The sequence below is a fragment of the Lepidochelys olivacea genome (genome assembly GCF_965140295.1).
Source record: "Lepidochelys olivacea isolate rLepOli2 genome assembly, chromosome: 14".
In the NCBI taxonomy this organism is placed as follows: Eukaryota; Metazoa; Chordata; order Testudines; family Cheloniidae; genus Lepidochelys; species Lepidochelys olivacea.
The window spans coordinates 38,423,240-38,445,485 of record NC_140424.1 but is presented as its reverse complement, the minus strand read 5'-3'; the positions used below and the strand labels follow the sequence as shown (position 1 = coordinate 38,445,485).

General features: G+C 41.6%; 2 pseudogenes across 2 annotated transcripts; one reads left to right on the top strand and one right to left on the bottom strand.

Annotated features, from left to right (window-relative positions):
* Positions 1-222: 222 nt before the first annotated feature.
* On the bottom strand, positions 223-1,110 carry LOC311530982 (olfactory receptor 6F1-like; annotated as a pseudogene). The gene has a single exon. The product of its transcript is annotated as an olfactory receptor 6F1-like (transcript).
* Positions 1,111-10,208: 9,098 nt separating this feature from the next.
* LOC311530981 (olfactory receptor 6F1-like) lies at positions 10,209-18,073 on the top strand (annotated as a pseudogene). The gene is made up of 2 exons: positions 10,209-10,226; positions 17,096-18,073. The product of its transcript is annotated as an olfactory receptor 6F1-like (transcript).
* Positions 18,074-22,246: the final 4,173 nt, after the last annotated feature.

The window sequence follows — 22,246 nt, the reverse complement described above, 5'->3', positions numbered from 1 at the left end:
TTTAATCATATTTAGAGGCCTATCTGAATCTTTAGGTGCCTAAATTCCTTTGCAAATCTGGCCCTTAGGCACTTCTGAACATTTTACTCAAATACAAAAGTTGTCAATGTAAAACTGGAACCAGGATTAAAAGAACAACAACAAGGACAGTTACTACCAAAGGGAACATGAGCACAGGCTGAGAATCAGACCCAGTAACATCTAAGCCATTCAAAAACAACTTCATGGCCCACTGAATACCTTCCATAAAGCCTTCTTCACCTCTTTGTTTCTCAGACTGCCAAAGAAGAGGTTTAACAGCGGAGTTACAATAGTATTCAAAGTGTTGACAGTCTTGTTCATGTCCAAGGCATTCTGTCTGGAAGGCCTGACATACAGGAAGATGGTGGAGCTGTACCATATAATCACAAGAGTGAGAGGGGAAGAGCAAGTGGAAAAGGCCTTTTGCTGGCCTTGGGCTGACGCGATTCTCAGTATGGTGGAGAGGGTGTAAATGTAGGAGACCAGAGTTATTGAACATAATCCCAGGATGACGATGATCGAGATGATAAAAGCTGCCATCTCAGTCACGTAGGTGTCTGGGCAGGAGAGAATGATGAAGGAATCTATGCTGTAGGAGAAACAAGTAACAACATTAGTGCCACAGAAGGACAACTTAACTCTCAGAGATTCTGGGATAGAAATAGCCAGGAAACTACACACCCAGGAGCCAAGGGCCAGCTGAGCAGACAAGGTGCTGTTCATGATGGTGCTATAGTGCAATGGGTAGCAAATAGCCAGATAGCAGTCATAGGCCATGGCAGAGAAGAGGAAATATTCTGTGCCGCCCAGGGAGAAAATGAAGTCCATCTGCAGGATGCAGCTACTAAAGGGGACGGTTCTGCTTTTCCCCAGGAAAATCGCAGTGATCTTGGGAACACAGGCTGTGGTGTATCATATCTCCAGCAAGGAGAGGTGGGAAAGGAAGAAGTACATGCGGGTGCGGAGTTGATAGCTGGCCCTCACTAGGACTAGGATGGCAACATTTGCTGCAACTGTCAGGACATACATCATGGCAAACACCACAAAGAGAGAGATCTGCAAATACTGACTACCGGGGAAGCCCAGAAGGATAAATTCTTATATCTTGGACTGGTTTTCCTTCTCTATTCCAGTCACAGGCTCCATCTGTCAAGACACAAGAGACCATAATTCAGGAGAAGCTTTGTTACATGGATTGTTAGACATCACAAGTACAGTTTTCATTGGTGCCTGTCAAGATTCCTTCTTCACTCTGAACTCCAGGGTACAGCTGTGGGGACCTGCGTGAAAGACCCCTAAGCTTATTCTTACCAGCTTAGGTTAAAAACTTCCATAACGTGCAAACTTTGCCTTGTCCTTGAACCCTATGCTGCCACCACCAAGCGTGTTACACAAAGAACAGAGAAAGAGCCCACTTGGAGACGTCTTCCCCCAAAATATCTCCCCAAGGCCTACACCCCCTTTCCTGGGGAAGGCTTGATAAAAATCCTCATTAATTTGTACAGGTGAACACAGAGCCAAACCCTTGGAACTTAAGAACAATGAAAAAGCAATCAGGTTCTTAAAAGAAGAATTTTAATGAAAGAAAAGGTAAAAGAATCACCTCTGTAAAATCAGGATGGTAAATACCTTACAGGGTAATCAGATTCAAAATATAGAGAATCCCTCTAGGCAAAACCTTAAGTTACAAAAAGACACAAAAACAGGAATATACATTACATCCAGCACAGCCTATTTTACCAGCCATTAAACAAAAGGAAATCTGACGCATTTCTAGCTAGAGTACTGACTAACTTTTTACAGGAGTTCTGAGCTGCATTCCTGATCTGTTCCCAGCAAAAGCATCACACAGACAGACAGACAGACCCTTTGTTCCTCCCCCTCCAGCTTTGAAAGTATCTTGTCTCCTCATTGGTCATTTTGGTCAGGTGCCAGCGAGGTTATCTTAACTTCTTAGCCCTTTACAGGTGAAACGGTTTTGCCTCTGTCCAAGAGGGATTTTATAGCACTGTATACAGAAAGGTGGTTACCCTTCCCTTTATATTTATGACAGTGCCTACATGATATAGAAGCCTAAATCCCATTACAAAATCATGTAAGTTGCTTAGGAGCCTAAGAGCTAGAGTTTCAAAAGTGTTTAGATGTCAACGGTGCTGACTGACAAAAATGCTTAAGCAGGTTAGGCACCTAACCTGGTTAGGGGTTTTTGAAAATCCCACTCAGCATCTATCTGAAGCTTTAGACATCTTCATACTTTTGAAAATCTGGCTCTGCAAGATTAAAGCTCTTTTGAAAATTGGATGTAGTTGCTCAAGTCACCCAGGGCCAGATTTTAAATGGTATTTAGGCATGTAGTGGGATTTTCAAAAACACCAAGGCACCTAAACTGATTGAGTTCATTGATTCATAGATTCCAAAGCCAGAAGGGACCATTGTGATCATCTAGTCTGACTTTCTGTATAACACAGGACATAGATCTTCTCCAAAATAATTTGTAGAGCAGATCTTTTAGAGAAACATCCAATCTTGATTGAAAAATTCTCAGTGATGGAGAATCCACCATGACTGTTAGTAAATTGCTCCAAAAGTTAATTACTCTCACCGTACGCCTTATTTCCAGTCTGATTTTGCCTAGCTTAAACTTCCAGCCATTGTATGGTGTTATCCCTTTCTATGCTAGACTGAAGAGACCATGAAGGAATTTATAGACTGTGGTTTATTCATCCATTAACCTTCTTTTTGTTAAGCTAAATAGATTGAGCTCCTTGGGTCTGTCACTATAAGGCGTGCTTCCTAAACTTTTAATCATTCTCATGGCTCTTCTCTGAACCCTCTCCAATTGATCAACATCCTTTTTGAATTGTTGACACGAGAACTGGACATAGTCTTTTTCCTGTTTATGCATCCAAGAGTTGCATTAGTCCTTTTGGCACAGCATCACACTGGGAGCTCATGTTCAGCTGATTATCCACCATGACCCGCCAAATCTTTTTCAGAATCACTGTTTCCCACAATAGAGTTCCACATCCTGCAAGTATGTCCTACATGCTTTGTTCCTAGATGTAGACATTCACATTTAGCCATAGTAAAATCACATTGTTTGCTTGCACCCAGCTTACCAAGCGATCCAGATCCCTCTGTAACCCTGTCCTCTTCATTATTAACTACTTCCTCATTTTTGTGTCATTTGCAAACTTTATCAGTGATGAGTTTATGTCATCTTCCATGTCATGAAAAAATGTTTAATAGCGTTAGGATATGAACAGAACCCTCTTGGACCCCACTGGAAACATACCTGTTCCAAGACAATTCCCTTTAACAATTACATTTTGAGACCTAACCGTGAGCCAGCTTTTAGTCCATGTATTGTGTGCCATGTTATTTTTGTATCCTTCTAGTTGTTTAGTCAAAATGTCATGCAGCACCAAGTCAAATGCCATAGAGAAGTCTATTATATCAGCACTATTGCCTTTATCAATCACAATTGTAATGTCATCAAAAATGATACCAAGTTAGTTTGACAGGATCTATTTACCATAAACCCATGTTAAATGACATTAATTATATTACTTTATTTCTTTATTAATTGAGTCCCTTATCAGTGTAACGATGCTGGTTCTGGCGGGACCCAACGGAGAGTGCCCATTCAGGACAAATTGCTTCAAGCAGGGCAGTTACAGCCCAAGGCTGGGGTTTCTGTGCACACCAAGGAAACCAAATTAGCCAGACAGAGAAGACTTCGGCTAACCACAAGTCACACAAGCAATTCCCTTAGACACCCCAGTTTCCCAGTATCACCACCAGTGCCACATGTTATGAGGACAAATGGTGCTGAAAACCAAGACCCCAGTAAAGGGAAAAAGCTTCTCTCCATCCCAAAGGACCAAGCCCCAGACCCAGGTCAATATACAAATCAGATCTGACCCACAAATCACTCTGTTGCCAATCCTTTAGATCTAAAATCTAAAGGTTTATTCATAAAAGGAAAACGATATAGATGAAAGCTACAATTGGTTCAATGGAATCAATGACATACAGTGATGGCAAAGTTCTTGGTTCAGGCTTGCAGCAGTGAGAGAATAAACTGCAGGTTCAAATCAAGTCTCTGGAGTACATCCACAGCTGGGATGGGTCTTTCAGTCCTTGGTTCAGAGCTTCAGTGTGCAGCAAAGTTCCTCCAGACGTAAGAAGCAGAATTGAAGACCAGATGGAGGAGCTGCAGCAGCTTTTTATAGTCTCTTGTCATTTGGCCTCCGCTTTCTTTGTCCTCAAGACAAGCTGCCCAGCACATGGCATAGAAAAACCTCAGCGTTCTGTCCATAGGCAGGGTCCCTGCATACCTTGCTGACTCAAAGGGTGAAAACCAACGCACCGAATCAGTTCTCCATCTCTACCCCAGTCTTGATTTCTGTAGGTCACAAGAGATACCCATGGAGTTAAACAGTTAAAATACATTACTGGATGTTCCTTGAATGTTCAAGTCAGAATCCTAATGCCTGAACAATTATTACCACCTCCCCTATCTCCCGAAGCCTCAATCAGCTACTACTTGCAACTAGAGTTTGTCAAGAAACAGGGCAAGGGAAGGGAAGGGGATCCTGATCATTTCATCATTTTTCCCATTGACATTGGAAATGTTGATGGCACTTTTGATCTACTAAGTGTTCATTCAATCTTCAGCCAGTGCTATTCCTTGTCAAAAGTCCCTCCATGCTCTTAGCTGGGATTTTCAAAGGAGTTTAAGAGAGTTTGGTACCCAATACCCATTGAACTCCATTAGGTTATGGACACACAGCATGTAGAATTTCCCTTGATTCTGGATGTCCATATTTAAGGGATGGTCTTGACTTGCACTCTGGAGAATCACTGATATGCAAATCCCATTTTAACAGATCTACGGAATTTAGCATGAAGAAGAATAGGAAGAAAAATATCCCAGTTTCCCTGAAAATTTCCTTTCTTCTAATATTAAGGTAAATGGGTCAGTCTTGTCCTCTGCTATTTTCTCCTTCATGAATCTCTGCTGTGCTCTGCGGCAGGCAGGACTTGTCTTTGTTCCTCAAAGGCTCTACGATGAACATTTTACATTGGTATATTCCAAGGCAGAGAATCCTAATCTCTAGTTCCAGCACAACATTGCCAAACTTGAACTCCTAATCTTTTCTCCTAGATCCTCCCTCATTTTCCATTCTCCAGCTCATTTCAGAACTCAGCTACCCTTCCCAATACACACCTTTGGAACATTGGGGTTATTTATGTGTCTTCTTCTGAGTCCAGGACCATGATTTTTGTCTTTGGTGAAGATTTTCAGAGGCAAAGTGGGCAATTCTGTGGCCCAACTCCCATTGAAAATCCTTTGACAATCTCCCCCTTTGTATTGAACATTAAAACTGATTGTACATTTTGCCCAGGATCAAATTCTAACAATCAAGGAACAGACGTCATGACTAGGCTTGGAAGGATTAGATTTGTATTGGTGAATGTTGGTTAATGTCGATTTCACCACACACACGCAAACTGATGAAAATGTATTTTCATCGATAATACTCAAAATTTACAGATAGGCAAAGTAAGAAAAATACTGCGGGAGAACTTATTAGAGTCAAAATCCAGTGACTTAGACTTTGGAATTTGGCTTACAAATGGATTAGTGAATGAATAGTTAAAACAGGTATGATCTGTTGAATTAAGGATATTTACTTTCTATAGTTTAACACGTGATGTTGACAATTTGTGTTTTAATGGTTTATAGAGCTTTCACTTTTTGAATCTCAGTGTTAACTATCATTTGTCTGACAGTCTCCCACGCCCCACCCCCATAATTTTGTACAACTATGAACACTGAAATAAATAAATAGTGGAGAAAATGCTTAAAAATAAACAGTGACAGTACCCATCAAAATTATAAATAATAAAAATAAAATGCTGCCAAGCCTATCCATGACATATTAATATACAAGTGAGAACAGAACAAGAATTTCATACAGAATTATGTACCAGACAGTGCTTAATTGACAATGCTCATTAAGTATAACCCCTAGCTTTTGTGCAATGCTTTTCATCAGTAGATCTCAACACATTTTACAGCCGGAGTCCGGGTCATTGTCCCCATTTTACAAAAGAAGAAATTATAAACCAAAATAAATGTATCTGATTTTGCAGTGCTGGACCTTAGAGGCACATTCCATGCTCAGCTGAGACGGAAATAAGACTTTGCCCTGAAGGATAAACGGTTGATTATTACTGTGCAATGGGATTTTCAAAGGAGTTCAAAACAATTAAAAATTCAAATCTCATTGTGATTCAGTGGAATGTAAATGCCTGATTCCCACAGACTCTTTTAAAAATCGCACCCATAATGATTATCCTCCTTATGCTAATCTGAACTAGTCTGGCAAAGATAATAATACCTTGTACTTATAAACCTCTTTACATCTTCAAATCACTGTCCAGTCATAAGCTATTTTATTCTACAACAGGTTGAAAAGAACTGCCTTTGTAGCCATAACTTCAGTGTTGTTTGGAATGGGCCCAATGCCCCTCTGTAGTAAATAATTAATCATTATCAATCCTCTGCCATCTGAGGAGAAATTGGGGCAGAGGGGTAAAGGATCTTGCTTAGGGATGCATCGGAAGTCAGGGGAAAAGCCCGGAACAGAGACCAGGATCTCCTGCCTTCTAATACCCTAAACTTCATAGTTACAGAGGGCCTGATCCAATGACAGAGGAAGTCAAAGTTATTCTATTGATTCACTCTAGTAGACTTGGGAAGAAATTCATGGTGCTTTTTCACCTGTAGATTTCAAACCATTTTACCAAGGTGGGTGAATGGTATTATTTCATTTATTTACAGATGGGGAAACTGAGGCACAGAGAGTTAATCTGACTTTCACACAGTAAATGAGTGACAGAGCTGGGACAAACTCCAACTCCTTATTTCCCATCTACCAGACCAGGCTACAGCTGAGAGTTCAAAAGCTGCCTAAGGGATTATGGGGCAAATTCTTAAAGGCTTTTAGGTGCGTAGTGGGATTTTTCAAAGCAGCTAGGTGTCTAATACCCATTGCAATCAAGGATTTTTAGGTGCCGGGATGCTTCTAAAAATCTCATTAGGTGCCTAAAAACCTTTAAAAATCTGGTTTTTAAACAAAGAAATACCCGTGAAAATTAATGAGGAGTGGGCATCCATGTGGCATTTGTAACTATGAAAACCTAAAGTCTACCTCTAAGAGAAATATCCAATCCATTTTTACATTCTTATCTATGCGACTCAATAAATTACAGCAGCAGTGAGTTCCACAGATCTATCATATAGTTATTTTCTCTTCTGCATTCAAGAGTTGAAAAAGATGAGTGAAATTTAGAAAGTGAGAAAGTAAGTGAGAGAGAAGGAAGTATGTTACAGATGAACCAATTACTCACTGGGAAACCTATTCCTTCCAACCAGATATGGCCCACTAGGTCACATTACCAAGTATACAAAAAATAGGTCTTAATACAAGTGGTTTAAAGTATATTTCTGGGATCCTCTCCCTCTCTCTCTCTCTCTCTCTCTAGTGGACCTAACTTATTAGCTTTTGCTGACAGAACTAGCCAGAACAGACTCCCTTCACACATTATATTCTCTCCTTAGAATGAGGCGTTCTTGGATTCTGAGGAAAAAAATGCATTGCGAGCCATATTTTTTCCTCCAGCTATAAATCAAACATTTAAAGGTTTCATACACAAAATCCTCCTACTTATTGCATAAATTTCTATATTGATTAGAATCTCATTGCATTACCATTTTGTCATCACCCTGCTGTCTTTTTCCCTTACCTGCTTTGTTTATGTATGCAACTCAACAGGTCCAAGAAAGAAGACGAATTTATGTTCCTCAGAAGTGCTCTTGGGATTTGGTCTCAACAGAATTTCACTGTCTTCTCAAGAATGTGCCAAACCCCTGGCTTAGTAAGGACGGTGTCCTTGTTTAAAGAAGAGCACTGGAAGTCAGGAGACCTTGGTTCTGTGTCTCCATTGACTTGCTGAAGGACCACTGTGAAATTGTTTAAGTTCTTTGTTCCTCAGTTTCTCCGTTTGTAAAAGACAAAAGGCCAGATTTCTCAAGGTATTTAGATGCCTATTGAAATTTCCAGAAGCACCTCGGAACCTACAACTCATTGATTTCTGTGGATGTTGGGTGCTTATGTCCTTTTAATAATCTCACTAGGTGACTAAATACTTTTTAAAATCTGGCCCTAAGTGGCTGCCCAAAGTTAGGCAACTACGTCCACATTTAGACAACCTAATAGGTGATCTAAGATACAGACGTATAAAGCACCAGAGGCTGAAAACATTCAGACGTCTGAAGATAGGCAGACAGGCACCTAGTGGGAATTTCAGAAGTACCTACGCAGGTTAAGCACATAACTCCAATTGAATTCAATGGGGTTTAGGGGCCTAGGCCTTTGAAAATCCCACTAGACACTAATAACCTTTGAAAATCTGGTTCTAAGACACTTTGGTGCTTTTGAAATATTTGCCTCTAGTCTACACAAAAAGTTGTACTGACATAATGAAAGGTGTGATTTTATACCAATTTAGCTAAAAGAGTGCAACTTTGTGTGTGGATATTATATTGGTTTAAACCTCACGTATACCAATTTTCAGGTGCAAATTGAACTGATATAACCAGTTTTCAACCTAAGAGTCCACAAAGGCACAAAAGTGGCAGTGGCCTAACTAAACATATTGAAGTTAAGTTGCTGTGTCTTCTATGTATAGACAAGCCCTAGGGCCAAATTTTTAAAAGTATTTAGGCACCTAGTGGAATTTTCAAACCTTCTAGTTGCCTAACATCCATTGAAATCAATGTTTTAGATACCAAGGTGCCTAAATACCTGTCATAAATATAAAGGGAAGGGTAAACCCCTTTAAAATCCCTCCTGGCCAGAGGAAAACTCCTCTCACCTGTAAAGGGTTAAGAAGCTAAAGGTAACCTCGCTGGCACCTGACCAAAATGACCAATGAGGAGACAAGATACTTTCAAAAGTTGGGAGGAGGGAGAGAAAAAAAGGGTCTCTGTGTCTGTCTATATGCTGTTTTTGCTGGGGATAGACCAGGAATGGAATCTTAGAACTTTTAGTAAGTAATCTAGCTAGGTATGTGTTAGATTATGATTTCTTTAAATGGCTGAGAAAAGAATTGTGCTGAATAGAATAACTATTTCTGTCTGTGTATCTTTTTTGTAACTTAAGGTTTTGCCTAGAGGGATTCTCTATGTTTTGAATCTAATTACCCTGTAAGGTATCTACCATCCTGATTTTACAGAGGGGATTTCTTTACTTCTATTTACTCCTATTTCTATTAAAAGTCTTCTTGGAAGAAAACTGAATGTTTTTTATTGCCCTCAGATCCAAGGGTTTGGGTCTGTGGTCACCTATGCAAATTGGTGCGGTTTTTTATCCAACATTTCCCTGGAAAGTGGGGGTGCAAGTGTTGGGAGGATTGTTCATTGTTCTTAAGATCCAAGGGTCTGGGTCTCTAGTCACCTAGGCAAATTGGTGAGGCTTTTTACCAAACCTTGTCCGGGAAGTGGGGTGCAAGGTTTTGGGAAGAGTTTGGGGGGAAAGACGTTTCCAAACAGCTTTTCCCCAGTAACCAGTATTTGTTTGGTGGTGGTAGCAGCCAATCCAAGGACAAAGGGTGGAATATTTTGTACCTTGGGGAAGTTTTTGACCTAAGCTGGTAAAGAGAAGCTTAAGAGGTTTTCATGCAGGTCCCCACATCAGTACCCTAGCGTTCAGAGTGGGGAAGGAACCTTGACAATACCTCAACTAATCTGGTGCTAAATCACTTTTGAAAATAGGATGGACAGTTAAATTTTCAAGTGCAGCTAATTGACTAAAGAGCCAATGAGACTTAAGCTCCTAAGTCACCTAGGTGCTTTAGGAAATTTTACCCTAAGGCTCCCTAGTGTGCTTGAATGTAATATAGTTTGAATTCTAGGGACTTCAATGGAAGTTAGACACCAAAGTGCTTTTGAAGATCCTGCTAGGCACCTGTTTGTCTCTTTAGCACCTTTATACCTTTGAGGAGCTCAGCCCTAGTGCTTAGCTATCCAGTTCCACCAGGTTGTCATTGTGCTCATGAAATCCTGAACTGCTCAGAGCATTTGCCATCCACATGGGTGTGAAAATTACTGAGCAATGTCAGGCATCATCCCGGTAAATACAATGGGAATTTGCTGGGCTAAGGACTGAATAAAATTTAAGTCAGGGGTAAAATAATTGCTGAAATTATGCACCTGATCTCCCTTCCCCTTCCAGAGATTTAGGCTGGGATTTTCAAAGGCGACTAAGGGAGTTAGGTTTCCAACTCCAATTTAAATTAATGAGATTTGGGCACCTAAATTCCTTTAGGCACATTTGAAAATACCAGTCCACTTTGGCATGGACTTAATTGAGGCAGGACTGGCCCCTAAAGCAGAAGCTACTCCCCATAATAGTGCAATGCATGTGAGAAGAGAATCAGGATCTGTGACTTTATGGCCCTCAACTCCGTGAGAGATTCATGATAACATCGCTAGGCTTGGCAACATGGACACCCCATTCTAAATGATGGGTCAGAGCTCCTAAATGTAAATGAGCTGCAAAGATGAGAGCACATGTGTTGGTGGCTAGAACACAGAAATTGTGACTTGTTCCAGTTCAGAGCCGGTGGGCAGATTCCGTACGCCTTAGGGTGAAAATCATGCTGTGCAGAGAAGCACTTACCTTACACCTAACCCTCACAGGATCACTTAAGGAGGTCTTCAGTAGTGCACTGACTGAATTTGATTCCTCATCTCAGCATGGGACACAGGACCAAAGACATAGGTTGATAAAAATCTACAGCTGATATAGTGAGTTGATGATCTGTATCATATGAATTAGTAAGTCTTTGCTCACATTGTGGTGGAAAAATATCAACATTGCATTTGTTACCAGTTTGCACCCTGTTGTTGGAGTCTAAGGAAAGCATCTGTAACAGTGACCAGTGCCTGGTGTTGGAAGAGTCCTACACATGGGTCTAGTCTGGTGAAGAAATGTGGACAGGCCAGGGTAATACTTATGCTAAGCTCACTGGCTTCAGCCAACTCTTTGCTTGACATGAGTGTTGCTTGCGAAATTCGTCCGTGTTGAGAGACTTCTTTAAAGAATGCTTACAGCGGCTGGGTAAGACAAGGGTGTTTTGTACTGTGTTGAAGGACATAGATAAAAGGAAGTTAATCAGTAGAATACATAAAAGGTATTGCCAAAAAGTCCCTGTATTGTGAAAAACAGAAAAGTCCCTATATTTGAGTGGTACGATCCAAGTAAATAAACCAATTGGAAAAGGGACACGATGACATAAAAGTAGCCTGGACAGACAACGTTTTGTAAACTGAAGCCTGCACATGTATATACTATGGGTTAGGTAAGACACAATGCTTAATGTTGATTGGATGGTCAGATAACGTGTAAAGGTATAAATATGCTAGAGTGTAAGGGACTAGTCAGACCCTCATAGGAGAAATCGAGAGCGACTAAGCCCCCAAGAGAAGGTAATTGGGCAATACCTTTTTCTGTATATCTGTCATTCATTGCTTTTATGGTAATTGTAACGTGCAGGGCCTTGCTTTTGGTTCAAAGAAAGGTTTGAATGAATAAACCTGATTGTCTCAGTCTCGAGTGTATGGTAATCCTCACCAAATGCTCGTCCTTCAGAAAGAGCTGTAAGAGGCCACATGCAGAAGCAGTTATGGGAACAGTCCGCCCATACTGGAAGTTTCTTCTGTTAGTACAAGCAAATGTGAACAAGAACAAATGTAATGCATGATAGCAACTGTGAGCTGAACAGAAAGTTCAGCCACCCATGGGATCATAAACTGTTCCTCAGAAAGTACCTCATGTGTGACTTTTTCATATGACCTCAGAAAGGACGTAAACATTCTGTGGAGAACTAATCATAAGGGAGTTTGCAAATCTACAAAATAACTCTTCCTCTCCCAAAGACCTTGTATTTTCCATCAATATCTGAAGCAACCACCTAACCTGATCTGAGGTTAGAAAATTATTTTAACTTTGTTAAAGGGTATTATCTAGACCATCCCTGACAGTGTTTGTCTAACCTGCTCTTAAAAATCTCCAAAGATAGAGATTCCACAACTTCCCTAGACAATTTATTCCAGTGCTTTACTACCCTGACAATTCAGAAGTTTTTCCTAATATCCAACCTAAACTGCCCTTGTTGCAATTTAAGCCCCTTACTTCTTGTTCTATCTTCACAGGTTAATGAGAACAATTTACCTCCCTCCTCCTTGTAACAACCTTTCATGTACTTGAAAACTGTTATCACGTCCCCCCTCAGTCTTCTTGTCTCCAGACTAAACAAGCTCTTTCCCTCGCCCCCTCCCCCGAGTCTTCCCTCATAGGTCATGTTTTCTAGACCTTTAATCATTTTTGTTGTTCTTCTCTGGACTTTCTCCAATTTGTCCACATCTTTCCTGAAATGTGGTGCCCAGAATTGGACACAATACGCCAGTTGAGGCCTAATCAGTGCGGAATAGAGCAGAAGAATTACTTCTTGTGTCTTCAAAAAGAAAAGGAGTACTTGTGGCACCTTAGAGACTAACCAATTTATTTGAGCATGAGCTTTCGTGAGCTACAGCTCACTTCATCGGATGCATGCCATGGAAACTGCAGCAGACTTTATTTATACACAGAGAATATGAAAAAATACCTCCTCCCACCCCACTGTCCTGCTGGTAATAGCTTATCTAAAGTGATCATCAGGTGGGCCATTTCCAGCACAAATCCAGGTTTTCTCACCCTCCACCCCCTCACACAAATTCACTCTCCTGCTGGTGATAGCCCATCCAAAGTGACAACTCTTTACACAATGTGCATGATAATAAAGTTGGGCCATTTCCTGCACAAATCCAGGTTCTCTCACCCTCCTCCCAAAAACCACACACACAAACTCACTATCCTGCTGGTAATAGCTCATCCAAAGTGACCATTCTCCCTACAATGTGCATAATTAAGGTGGGCCATTTCCAGCACAAATCCAGGTTTTCTCACATCCCCCCACCCCACCCCCATACACACACAAACTCACTCTCCTGCTGGTAATAGCTCATCCAAACTGACCACTCTCCAAGTTTAAATCCAAGTTAAACCAGAACATCGGGGGTGGGTAGGAAAAAACAAGAGGAAATAGGCTACCTTGCATAATGACTTAGCCACTCCGAGTCTCTATTTAAGCCTAAATTAATAGTATCCAATTTGCAAATGAATTCCAATTCAGCAGTTTCTCGCTGGAGTCTGGATTTGAAGTTTTTTTGTTTTAAGATAGCGACCTTCATGTCTGTGATTGCGTGACCAGAGAGATTGAAGTGTTCTCCGACTGGTTTATGAATGTTATAATTCTTGACATCTGATTTGTGTCCATTTATTCTTTTACGTAGAGACTGTCCAGTTTGACCAATGTACATGGCAGAGGGGCATTGCTGGCACATGATGGCATATATCACATTGGTGGATGTGCAGGTATACGAGCCTCTGATAGTGTGGCTGATGTTATTAGGCCCTGTGATGGTGTCCCCTGAATAGATATGTGGGCACAATTGGCAACGGCTTTGTTGCAAGGTTAAGTTCCTGGGTTAGTGGTTCTGTTGTGTGGTATGTGGTTGTTGGTGAGTATTTGCTTCAGGTTGGGGGGCTGTCTGTAGGCAAGGACTGGCCTGTCTCCCAAGATTTGTGAGAGTGTTGGGTCATCCTTCAGGATAGGTTGTAGATCCTTAATAATGCGTTGGAGGGGTTTTAGTTGGGGGCTGAAGGTGACGGCTAGTGGCGTTCTGTTATTTTCTTTGTTAGGCCTGTCCTGTAGTAGGTGACTTCTGGGAACTCTTCTGGCTCTATCAATCTGTTTCTTTACTTCAGCAGGTGGGTATTGTAGTTGTAAGAAAGCTTGACAGAGATCTTGTAGGTGTTTGTCTCTGTCTGAGGGGTTGGAGGAAATGCGGTTGTATCGCAGAGCTTGGCTGTAGACGATGGATCGTGTGGTGTGTCTTGCTTACAACACTCCTGTTAATACATCCCAGAATGATATTTGCTCTTTGTTTTGAAACAGTGTTACGCTACTGACTCATGTTTAGCTTGTGACCCACTATGGCCCCAAGATCCCTTTCCACAGTACTCCTCCCTGGGCAGTCATTTCCCATTGTGTATATGGGCAACTGATTGTTTCTTCCTAAGTGAAGTACTTTGCATTTGTCCTCATGGAATTTAATCCTATTTACTTCAGACCATTTCTCCAGTTTGTCCAGATCATTTTGAACTTTAATCGTATCCTATCTATCTAATCAATCATCATCTTAGTGTCCAACTTGATTCTGAGTGCTTACAGTTCACTACCTTACAAACGAGGTATTTTTTAAAGGAATTTCATATTTTTAACATAATTTACTGTGAAAGGCATACAGTTCCCTGCAAGCCAATAAGGTCTCGTTGGTACAAGGAAAGTCTTGAAAAGAATAACTCTACCATTCAGCTGAGATGAGTCCTTCTTTTTATGGAGAAAATAGAATATCACGGCTGTTTTCTTCATTTTCATCGTGATAAAGGGCAGACAAGTAGATTTTATCAATGAGGTGTTTTAACTGTTCTGGAAATTTGCTCTCTCCATCAGTGGAGACTGAATACAAAGAGCCAGATCCTCAGCTGGTCTAAATAATCATAGCTCCATTGACAGGTCTGCTGAGAGAAATTTGGAGGCCCGGTAAATTATGTTTTCCCCCTCCCCTTTCACCCTAAATAGATGGTTTTGCGGGGGCACTGAGCTCAGGACCTCAGTACAATTGTTCCACCTTCCCTCTCTCATCAGCCCTGTCTATTGATAATTCACACCAGCTGAAGGTTTGCCCAGTGAGAAGATTTGCTGAATGATGAGTTGCAGTAAGTTCCATTGTTTAAAAATGTTTAAAAATTTTACTTATTTTCCTCACTTTACTCATGTGAGTGGAACCCTTGACTTCAAAGGAATCATTCATGTGAGTAAATTTAGGCATTTTTATTTTATATATGTCTATATATGCAAGTTTATTTATGTATTAACTGTTTGCAGAATCAGGGCATTAGATGTTATTCATAGGATATTATTCATAACAAAATAAATGGCTTATATTGAAGAGGGAGAAAATATAATTGTTGATTGCCCGTGTTGATTAGACTTCGATTCAAAATATTTAAGGCTGGGATTTTCAAAGGTGTCTGTGGGAGTTAGGCACCCAACTCCATTACATTTCATAACTCCTTTCCGATCCTTTGCAAATTCAAATCCAAATAGGGAGGGGGACTAAATTTAGGTTATGAAAAATGAAAAATCAGAACACCCAAAACAAGCCATCAAACAAAAATTCAGAACATTCACTGTAAAAGTCATTGACAGATTTCAAGGTAGGGACAACTTTTTCAAAAGTGGCTTCTAATTCTGAATGCCTCAAATTTGAGACCTCAGCATTAATCCATCTGTGAAGGAAACTTTTGGCCAGCAGTGGGAACCTGATATTTTTTTCTGAAGGTGTTTTAGAAACTCGGCATATTACAGTTTTGCTGTATTTGTGGGGCTTGCAGTCTGTTGTGTGGGAGTGAGGGTACCTGGATTCTGTGCTGAGCTCTATTAGGGATGCGTAGAATAGCTGTTGTATCAAAGGACCAGGAATCAGTACACTTGGGTTCTATTCCCATTCTTTGAGGGGAGTTAGGATCGTGGTTTGAGCAGAGCGGGGGCTGAGAATCAGGGCTCCTGGATTCTATTAACGGTTCTGGTTGAGAAGTATGTTCGAATGACTAAACGGGGAGAAGAATTGCAGACTCCTGGCACAGCTGGTCAAAAATGTTTGAAATTCACAGTTTTGATTAAATCCTTCATCAGAATTTAAAATTCTGATTAAAAAAGGGATGCATTTTTTGATTTTTATTTATTTATTTTTTTTTTTAGGAAAATTGCTTCCTTTTGTTCTTTGGTCCTCTCTGGCCCTGAGCTTTGCTGTAATTGGCGCATTGCATGGCCTTGCACACCTCAGTCTCAATTGGTCAAAGGAGGTTGCAACTGACTCATTTTCAACCACCCAAAATGAATGCTGGTTTATAGATGTAAATGGTTATTTATGCTCCAAAATTGAGTAGCTGTCCTCTGAACTGCAACTTTGTATAACATCCCCATTCCAACCTGGGACTTCAGCAGGCTTAGAACCTGAGACTTTCTGCACAAAAAGAATTAAAGGTCCTCTTGCATTGTAGGAAGGAAATTGACAGGTACAAATCTCATGTGTTCAGTATTGATCTAAGCTTGCTCTCAATGACAAAAATCCTATTGACTTCCTTCCTCGGGAGCAGAAATAGGCCTATACTGAGAACTTTTGAAAAGCTCACCCTATTTAGCAGGGATTTTCAAAAGAGACGATGGGGTTTTGTTCACTTCTAAAGGAATTTCAGATTGTGCTGAATGCCTAACACCCATAGGTCTCATTTGAAAATGATTTGGCTCCTGAATCCTGAAGAATTTACAGGAAAAATGTTGTTTTTTCTGTTGAAATTTTTCAGGGTTTTGTCAAAAGGACAACCCCCACCCCCCACACACACCCAGAAAACAACTTTGTATTTGAAAATTTTCAATTTAAAACAACAAAAGTATCAATTAAAATAAAATCAATCTTGGGCTTTGGATGCTGACCGTGGAAAAAACATGTTTCATTGACAAAAACTAAAAATTGTGTTTTTCAAGGAACACCTGAAAATGGAATTTCTATCCGGAAAGTTTCTTTTTGGTCCAAAAGCTACTTTCCACTGGAAAAAAAGTTTCCACAGGAAAATTTAGGACAAGCTTAAATTGACCCTGTGAGCAGGAAGGCTCCAGAAATGTAATAGCAATAGGATATTTTCAGCCTTAAACCATTATTTCCTGCCTCTTTTAATTATCTGCTCTTCCTGTGCATCAAAATCATCTGTAACCCACAGAGCCACGGTTGTGTTTAATCAGTTTAATTTCATGTCTTCATTTGTTTTGGCAGGTAAAACAGCTGACCGCACTGGAAAAGGGCTATCACACCAGTGTGAAGGAATTTATTCTCCTGGGATTCCCTGGGACCTAATATTTGCAGATCTCGCTCTTTGTGCTCTTCCTTGTCACAGGAAATGTGGCGATCATAGTCCTAGTGGCAACCAGCCATCACCTTCGCACCCCAATGTACTTCCTTCTCTGCAATTTCTCCTTCCCGGAGGTATGGCAGACCACAGCTTGTATCCCAAAGACGCTTGCCAACCTTGTGTCCCAAAGCAAATCCATCTTCTTCGTGTCCTACGGATGTATTTTGTTTTCTCCCTAGGATGCACAGAGATTTTCTCTTGGCTGTCATGGCCTACGACTGCTATTTGGCTATATGCTATCCTTTGCTCTACAGCTCCATCCTGAACAGCACCTTGACTGCTCAGCTGGCTGTTGGCTCTTGGTTGTGTGGTTTCCTGGCTATTTGTGTCCCAGCATTTCTGATCACCTGGTTGTCCTTCTGTACCCTAGTGTCATCAATCACTTCTCTGGGGATATAGCACCGTGGATAGTTCTTTCCTGCACAGATACCTACCTTATTGATCCGGTGGCCTTTATCATCTCCTTCATCGTCATCCTGGGCTCCTGTGTCATAACCCTGCTCTCCTACATTTACATCCTCTCCACTGTACTGACAATCCCATCAGATAAGGAATGGAGAAGGGCCTTTTTAACTTGCTCTTCCCATCTCACAGTTGTGATTATCTGGTACGGTTCGACCATTTTCCTACATGTCAGCCCTTCCATGCAGAACTCATTGGAATTGACCAAAATAGTCACCGTCTTGAATACTATTGTCACACCCCTGTTGAACCCTTTCATCTACACACTGAGGAACCCAGAGGTAAAAGAAGCCCTGAGACACGTATTCAGGGAAGCGATGTTTTTCAAAATGTGCTGGAGGTCATTGGCTGTCATAGAAAATGTGGTGAAAGAAAAATGAGTCTGCACATGGAAGATATACCAAAGTTGATAGGGTACTGAAAAAACAACAACAATCCCTGAGGGCCAGAATTCTAAAGGTAATCAGATGCCTAACTCCAATGGAAATCAAAGTGAGTTAGGTGACTAAATACCTTTCACAATCTGGTCCTTAGTGTGTCACATCCTTAAACATTTACAGCCAGATTGTTAAATGTATTTAGGTGCCTAATGGGATTTTCTATGAGTTTTAAGGGCCTAGATACTTTTTAAAACCCCACTAAGCACCTAAATACCTTTCAAAATCCAGCCCTTATGCATTGTTATCCTCTTACTTTGTATTTAATTTAAAATGAAACAAATTGCACATGTGCCAATTATTTATTTCTATTAAAGCCTGGCCTGTGGAGAGGACAGAGATATCGATAGACTTGGCAGAATTCAATTTTTATTTTTTATAATTTTGACAGAGAATATCAAGGTTTATTTGTAAGCATTTTTTAAAAAAATATTGTCTATTTCTATTTTCACACTTGTGGGAAATTACTGTGGCGTGTCAGACAACAAGGTGGGTCAGAGAATAATTATTTAATGACAACTGGTTTTTTGGACTTTTTTTTTTTTTTGGTTGGTTGGTTGACGTTCTGCCTGGCGAAACTGGGATTTCCTGAGATTTCCTGATAAAAATTTAACCCTTCCAAACCAAAGTAAACCCACAGGAACCTCAAATCAAGACCCCAGTGGATTTTGAAGGGGATTCAGAATAAAGTTCCGGTTCCAGTTACAGACTGGGTAAAAACCCAGATGGGTATTTTTGTAGGCTTTTTTTTTCTTTGTTTTTAGTACACGGGCATTCCAAAATTTTGGAAAGATTGATTTCACAAGGATTCTGCCAGTTTGGACTGATAATATGTGAGAATAGCTTACAAAATTTTGATGATGTCAAAACTGAATCCGGAATCTTAGTTCTGATTCACCTTTAAAATCACAGTGTGAGAGGATGGGGATCCCCACCCCCCACTCCCTGATACCCCCTCACCCTCGCTGCGAGCATCCCAGCAAGGAGAGGACACGTTGTTAGAAATCATGAGATTGGCTTTAAATAATAAATGTTGGGTTCTTTTGATTTGCTGTCTGGGTTTTGAGTCTGTAGGGTGTTTTTATGCTTTTCTCTGTAACCATGAGTATGCCCTGGTGGCAAGAGGACTGGACTGCAACTAGGAGAATGAAGTGAGCTGTAGCTCATGAAAGCTTATGCTCAAATAAATTGGTTAGTCTCTAAGGTGCCACAAGTCCTCCTTTTCTTAGTTCTATTCCTGGCTCTGCCATTGGCTTGGTGGATGACTTTGGGCAAGTAATGGTGTTAGGGGGCTGCATAGTCTGCAGTCAAACAGGAAGTGAGTGGGTGGGTGGGTGGGTGGGCAGGGGGAAATGGGAACAGGGATGGGGAAATTGGAATCATGTTTAGCTAAGGGCAGGAACGGGAACAGGGACACAGGTGTAAGGCTCTGTGGTATCAGAGCTGGGAAGAGGGACACTAAGGAAGGAAACTGGAATCATGCTTGCTGGAAGTTCACCCCAATAAACATTGAATTGTTTGCACCTTTGGACTTCGGGTATTGTTGCTCTCTGTTCATGCGAGAAGGACCAGGGAAGTAAGTGGGTGAAGGAATAAGCCCCCTAACAAATGGCTTCTCTCTGTGCCTCAGTTTCCACATCTGTAAAATGGGGATAATGATTCTCACCTCCTTTATATAGTGCTTTGTGATCTATGGATGAAAAGAACTACCGAAGAGAGAGGGATAATGATTATGTAAAAGAAAATATGAAACCTGATCTGTTGATTCAAGCAGTTGAGATTTGAAGAAAAACAACAAATATTGTGAGACAGACATTAAAAATCATAAGAAGATCCTTGCCCAACTGACGTCAATGCAGAACTTAATTTCAGTGAGGCCAGGATTTCACCCTACATTGTCCAGAATTTTATCTTAACCCAACATTCAAACCCTTTGAGGCTTGCCTGCTGTCTAGGGCCAGACCTTCAACTGCCAATTTACAGTAGATTAGCATTGGTCTACCAAATGTACTTAAAACATGAGGATGTGCTATGTACAATTAATATCGCTTCATAAAATAACATGGAACTGGTTAAGATTTTGTGCCATCTGATTTACCTAATATTCACATAAAGATCATTGTAAGTGGTCACTCACTGATTCACATAAGCAGTGTCCATGTTTCCATTGAATCTTGAGCCCATTGAGTTTCATGAGTGTAAATTCTAACGTTTCCATGCACTCACAGGCGTTAGAATAGTGAAGTGCCTCCGAAATGTGGTGCTTTTGTGGATAGCTATCACTTTGGGCCTGGTGGAGGCTGTTTCAAAATGTTAAAGGTTATGAAAGTGATATGTCCAAGGAAGATTATGTCCCCAAATCGTTCTTAACCAATTTAGTTTATTCTGTGAATTCTACTTTTGTGAGACACTATGCACTTGATTAGTCTGAATATATTTATTGTTGGAATACCTAGATAGTACGATAAATTAGATTAGATAGATAGATGTGTCTGGGGACACAGAGAGAGAGAATTTTTGTTAACTGTGATCTCCATACAGTTAATACACCTTCCTTTCCCCTGATACTTGAATAGAATTTTACTGGTAGCTTTGGTTTCTCTTGGCAAACATGGATGTTTCAAATGGAATTTCTAGATTGTGCTTCACTGGACCATCGGACCACCTGAAACAATTCGGGAAATATCATTTGATGGTTCACAAGATAAAAGAATATTTCAAGTTACTGATTTCACAACATACTCAACTCAGTGTACAGTGATAGCAAGACCCAGAAACACAGCAGTTAATGTGAATGAGGGACCTGATCACCTCATACGATATGATTTTTATTGTGCGCTTTTTGTCTAATATGCAATATAAATCTCAGGCTCATGGTTTGAGGATCTGAGTATTTAAATTAAAGACTTATTTATCCTTCCTATGGAGTGATTATCAAGTTGGGATACAAGCTTGGGTACTGATGTTACAAAGGGACATTGGACCAAATTCACATCTGGTGTAACTCACTTGGCTTTGGAGAATTTGCCCTAGCGTCTCACAGGAACAGAGTGGGTGGACAAAAATCTCCTTCAACATGAGCCCTATATAAATACAAAAGAGGGATACACATTGCATTGTAACTGCAGTCCTCTTACTTTAAAGTGTAATGGCCCTCTGAGCTGAGCGGTGACTGCGCCTAAGGCTGTGACTTCCTCTGCCTCCATCAGAGGGGAAGGGCCCGTCCCGCTCCCTGCACCCAGACGGGGCGGTGGCTGAGTTGAGAACCCAGCTCCCACCCCAGGGCAACCAGCTCAGGCTGGCACGAACTCTCCTTCTGCTTGTGCTGGGTAAATGACCTCCCTCGGCCCGCATCCCTCTGTCTGTCTGTCTGGAGATCCCCCCCGTCCAGCATCCCTCCATCCCTCTGCACCCCCATCCCCTCCCTGGAGCTCTCTTCTCTTCTCTTCTCTCTCCAGATTCTCCCCAGGCTGGAGTCCCCCGCAGTCCTTGCTGAGAGGCTCGCAGCGAGGGTGAGGGGGTATCAGGGAGTGGGGGGTGGGGATACCCCTCCTCTCATACTGTGATGTTTGGAATTGCAAGGAAGAGGGGATCCCTGGGTGCCCCCTGTGTCATCCCCTGGGCGGGTCAGGCTGCCCCGTTCACAGGTGCCTCCTATGAACCTGCCCCAGCAGCAGCTACGGTCCAGAGCCACTTCCATGGGGGTGGAAGAGCGACCCTAGCTGAAGCCTGCTTGTGGGGTCCATTTGGTGGGTCCCAGCTCAGGCCGTAGGGGAGAAGATGCCCCCATCCCCCTGGGCGCTACCTCATTGGCAGCCTCAGCAGAGAGAGCGAGGTCTGGAGGAGCCATGGAGACTGACCTCCCACCTCCCCATTACAATGAGTCCCTCCAGGCCAGAGGTCCTTGGGTGTGGGGCTGTGTGTGGAGGGGGGGGGCCTCTCTCTGCCCCAGCTCTGGGCTCCCACCCACAGAGGACTCAGGGCTGGGGGGGCAGATCCAACACCATCCAGCGGGACATTAAAAGCAGGTTCTGCAGAGACCCCAGAGGAAACGCAGTGGGTGGAAAAACTCCCCCCTGCCTTCCCCACATCTGTCCGAGCTTCCTCATGTCTCTC